Source organism: Malurus melanocephalus, unplaced genomic scaffold (assembly GCF_030028575.1).
Source record: "Malurus melanocephalus ecotype Western Australia unplaced genomic scaffold, MMel_1.1 scaffold_179, whole genome shotgun sequence".
Taxonomy (NCBI): domain Eukaryota; kingdom Metazoa; phylum Chordata; class Aves; order Passeriformes; family Maluridae; genus Malurus; species Malurus melanocephalus.
The window spans coordinates 1468969-1474527 of record NW_026623411.1 but is presented as its reverse complement, the minus strand read 5'-3'; positions in this window follow the sequence as shown (position 1 = coordinate 1474527).

The window sequence follows — 5559 nt, the reverse complement described above, 5'->3', positions numbered from 1 at the left end:
CCACAAGTGCTGTCTTTTGTACCACCATTTAAAAGTATACCTGGAACCCCAGGTCTTTCCTACAGTGACYTTCTTCCATACCAATCAGGAAGGAATAAGAGCAGCTCTGTTAGAAACTTGGCAATTCTTTCCTTGATAGCAGGTCCTYCTGCAATATCCTCTCCTGTTGCCCCTATCCTCTTACAGTGTTTGTTTTGGGATGATTTTGTGGTGCTACTCTATTCCTGATTGTCTGCTTTGTGCCCAGAAATGGGTCCTGTAGATTTAAGGTGCATCCAGGGAAGGGGTGGCAGCTGGGGGACCTCTGGCATGGGCTTTGCCCAAGTTCTCACTCCCGGTGTGCTCAGCTTGACGTGCAAATCAGAGGCTGAATTGTTAGTTTGTTTTTGTTAGCTTGTTTTTTGTTACCTTAGAGAGGAAGCTTTTCCCCGAAGRGTGCTAGCAATTCTTTGGAGGCTTCTGCTGTTTCTTCTTGGACTGTTCAGCTTCCTCTGGTTCAAAATCCCCCTGTCTATGGGGAGATGGTTGGCAACCCGTGAGGAGTTACAGGAGTGACTCCACCCTGCCCTAGACCTTGGGAAAAGCCAAACCAACAAGAAAAAAAAAAGACTAAATCCACCAGCTTCATCTGCTACTAGGAAGAGACCAACATCAGAGGTTCACCAGGTTCCCATCTCTCTTTTTCTCGCCCAAGCTGCCATGTGGACTATCTCTTTCTCCCCCAAGGCAAAGCCATCCACCATTTTGCTCTTCCCTATCATGTGGCTGGCTGTTTTTTCCCTTCTGGCGTTTTGGCTTTTTGCTCTGCTGTGGGTATGTGTGTGAGGGAGAAAGTAAGGTTCTGAAGGTTCAATATCTAATAGTTACTCATTTTTTCCCATGCCCTGCAGGCACATTGTTTGTTAAGTAAACAGTGTTTTTTCACTTTCATCCAGAAAATTAATTTTGTATCAGTGGGAAGGGATTGCTGRAACCCTTTTCTTAGAGGAGAGATTGATTCCAGAGCATTTTCTCCTAAAATTGTCTCTTAACTGGGACAGTCCTATAAAAACAGAAAATATGTCCTTCCTCATGAACAGTGTGGCAGGCTTTGTGGATGTTGCTCTAACCAGAGAAAGATGTTTTATGCTTTCTCATGAGYACTACAGTTAAACTAATCCCAGTAATTAACTGCTAGAGCTTAGTGACTGGTTCAGTTGCAGAGATGTGTGCATGTACTGGCTCTGGCTGAGATGGAGTTAGTTTTCTCCACAGCTAAACCACAATAATGTGTAATATTGCCTACATTGTAGAAGAGAGATAGGGTATTTTTTTTTTTTTTTTGCTTTTAATAGGTCTTCTCTGCCTGCTGTCATCATTGCAAAACACCGCATACCTCTGACCTTACATGCCTTGATGTGGCTAAGGAATAATTCCCCATTTATGTAAACAGGTAAAAAAACATTATGCTCTTCTTTCCTATTCTCCTTTTTCTTTCATTATTTCACCCTTCACTCTCATCTACTCTTGCTTTCTTTATTTTGTTTCTTTATTTTCAGAATGAAAATAGAAATCTCACTACTGTGGGAGGATGTCAGACTGTTAATAGGTTCAGAACTCTGCATCAGTCAGGCAAAATGTTCTACCTCTTCACAATGACTGAGAAGGTCACTACCACATCTCCGAATATCATCATTTCCAAGAAAACTTTAAGTAAAGAAAACTGCATTTGAGAAAAGGAGTTATTACAAGCTGAAGAAATACAAGAGTTTCTTTTGTACTGGAGTTTACAGCTGGCAGTTATGGAGAAACCTGATATTTGAGACAGTTTTTGTACAAGGACTTTTTATTTACAGACAGTAGAACACTGAACAGCTTGAACTATGTGCTGTCCCACATTGCACATTCCTCTTTCAAAAGCAACTCCATTTTCATTTTGCAGGTGTCAGAGGGAACTATTCCTGAAAACATTCATAGTATGTTTCACAAAACAAGTCTGACTAAACTTGCCTTGAGTCTCAAGTGTGCAGTTGCTACCCAAATTCTGAACTTCTAAAGAGGTCATGATCACCTCTATGCCTCTGTATTGCCTCCTACTTAGGCTGCAGAACACTTCAACAAATCACCTCGAAAAAGAGGGATTCAAGGGCCTTACTGCTTGTTCAAGTCAAATCAAAGAATTCCAGTTTTGGTTTATACTACAAGATGATGAAATGGTGGCACAAAAGCAATCTGAAATTACTGTACTTTAAATGTGAAGAGGAAGACAATGCCAAAATTAACAGAATGTGAAACAGGATTCTGCAATCCATCACTACCTTCCTCTCAGCTGGAGGTGGGGTTGTCGAACAGATGTGTTGGGATTTCTGCAGAGAAAGGCGAAAGAACATGGAGAAACACAAAAGGAAAGCATGCTCCACTAAGGACATCTTGAGAGAAGRTGGGCTGAGAAGGACTCTGCTGTGCCACTCAAAATATCCAGTCAAGCAGTCCCTAGGACATTACCTCCTCATGTTTTTCTCTTTGACACAAGGTACGCAGTATCTGAGGAGTGTCACAACAGAAGGCATTTTATCCTTCTGTGTATCAAGTCTATCTACACAGCAAAATGAAAAGCAGTCTGGTTTCCAGTTTTATAAGAAATTTATATCTCTGATTTTGGCACGTGACACACAGCCTTCACTCTGATGGTAGATTTCTGTTTAGTCTGGATATAAKTAGGTCAAGAAGATTTTATGGACCATGTCACAAGTTAGAAAAAAACACCCAAAAAACTATGCAGAGAATATAGAACAAACTCACAGAAACATCTCAAGTCTTCCTCTGTCAAGCTCAAGGACAGATTTTTTTTTTTTTTTTTTTTTTAATCAATATACTCAGAACAAGAGAAATTAACAAGAATTAAATGGTCAAGGTTAACATAGAAACACACTGCTGAAGAGACAAGATCACTTTCCACTGTTTTGGACAAATTGAATGGTAGGTTTCATTTATTGATTACAGATATTACTATATCTGGAGTCAAAAACTATCCAGAAAGATGATTGGAAAATGTACCTTTCAGCCATACTGCTTTCAGCTTATCTAAATATGATACTCCAGGCTATGGCTGTGCATAAAGAGGCAGAAAAGTACTTCTAGAATTTTATTAATTTGCTTCAGACAGATGAATTTGACTAAAAAGTAAAATATTCAAATATACACCATCTTGGACATTACTGTTTGCACTTTTTAAGAATTTGGCATGTCTTTCCTTCAGATGCTTGTTATTTCTGGGCATGAAAGAAATCTGGATATATAAAGACTTCCAAAAGAAAGTGAATAATTGTTAAGAGAGGAAGTTGGAAAGGGGGAACTTAATAACACTTCTGTATTTTCTTTCAGAATAAAAAAGAGACAAATGACAGCAAATGTAAGCTGTTTCTCTTGCTGGAGTGGCAACAATGGTCCCAGTGGATTCAGCAACTTGAAAACTCTGAATAAAGAGAGTTCAAAATCTCTGTATTACAATATTTCAGATTAGACTATTCATTTCCTGCCTGAAAGTCAGTATTTCTGTCTATCTCACTCCTCGGTGGAGTCACTTTCTGAATTGTATCCATCTGATTAACGATAGGATTTTTTCATCGATGTGAATAACCAAATTACTTGTGAAAACAAGATCATTATCTTCAGGTAGTAGTGGGATTGGATATATTACTATTTGCACATCTCTAGAACCAATACCATTACATATAAATTGGAATTTGATTTAAGCATCTAATTTATAAATATAAGACTTGAACCAAGACTTTGGTTTATATTCCTTAGCCATGATTAATAAATCTGCCTAGTAAATCAGTCTTTTTTAACAAATAAACTGGGTTTCATAAAATAGATCTTAATATCCAGGGTATATGAAGTCCTGACTTATAAATCACAGATATGACTTAAAATCAGTCATATTGCTTATAAATCAGCAATGCTACTTTAAAAAATGCCATGCTTCTGAAAAAAAAGTGCAAGACAAATGTTCCTTACTTTATATATGTRTATTTAATTTAGGTATTTAAAGTTAAAGCAATTATAAAGCTACTTCTGAAATGGTTATTTGAAAAACAGCACCTTAAAGAGATGATAGAGCAGAAGGGGAATTTTATTGGTATTCATAAATGTGCACCTTGCCATTTGTARCTGTCTTTGTAGTCTCCCCTCTGCACAGGCTGCCTATCAGAGTTGCAGTGTGCTGTCAAGATTGTTGCAGGTCTGATGCTTGTTATTCTCCTGTTTAGTTTTTTCAAATATGTCCTTGCCAGTCTCAGGAGCAAGAGATGGACTGATTTAATTTATTCATTTCCAGGTGCTATTTTAKAGGTTGGGGCTAAACCACAGTTTACAAACTAAATTAGAGTAGGTAGAAAAAGTGAGAGGAAGAGATTAATTGATCATTAAAAATATTTAAAGCAATGTGGGTTTTTTGGGGTTTTTTTTTGTATTTTCAGCAAGTTTCTGCTTTTCATGCGTTTAGTGGGAACATTTGTGAATGATCCCATATTCTTCAGTCATCTACTCAAAGAATAAATAAAATACCAACAGACTTTACAGCTGAATTCAGTGTATGTAGGAAAATACAGTTAATTCTTCACTAAATTTCTTAAATATTTAGGTCTGGTATGATTTGGTTTGAATTTTTGGTGATGGGTTTTTTTATTTTTTATTTATTTGATATTGGTTTTGTTTACTTGTTTGTTTTTCAGCCAGAGTGATTTCCTTTTTCAGTTAGTAGGAATAAGTGTATAAAGAAACATATAAAAAGCATAAACCATAATTACTTCAAGTCCAATTTGTATATAAATATAATAATGAAAATGTAATTCATATATCTTTTAGTTCTGTACARTAGTTTTCAGTCCTCAAATATTATGAAAATCTTTCCATAAACAGACCCAGAGACTTTCTTTCCTTACTCTCCAATTAAAACCATAATATTTCCTGCAGAGCTCAAAACTGACAAGCTTTTAATCTGAGTCAGGAAAGACTCACGTTCTCACCCTCGTTCATTCTGCTCTTCTCCCATGCTGGACCAACACCCTGACTGGAAGGATGCTAGAGGGAGTAACAGGGGGAGTAAATTACTTTAGGTTTACCCTACTAGAGTTTGCATAGGTATTGTATTAAAATATAATCAGTGCAAGTTTTCAAATATACCCCCTAGCAAAAGTAGATCTTTGTAACAAACAGGTACTGTCTGTTCTGGCTTTCTCTTTCTCTCATTTGCATAAGAATTTTTAAATACCTCTTCTTCTTTTGTGTAACCAATGCTCTCAATGGAAAAGCTTAAATTAATTGAGAATTTCTGCAAAACAAATTTTGCCTTAAAATCCTGTGCTCTGTCAAGCTTTGCTTTAAAGCATATTTCCTCTTGMAAATTTCTGTTTCTTCCTCTCATATAACTGAACATGGAAACTAAAAAAAGGGGTAATATTTTAGTAAATTTTAGATATGTTATCTATACATATCTATAGTTATCTATACATTTCTATACATAGCCATATGTTATCTATACATATCTATCTCTCTATATCTATAGTTTCAGCACTT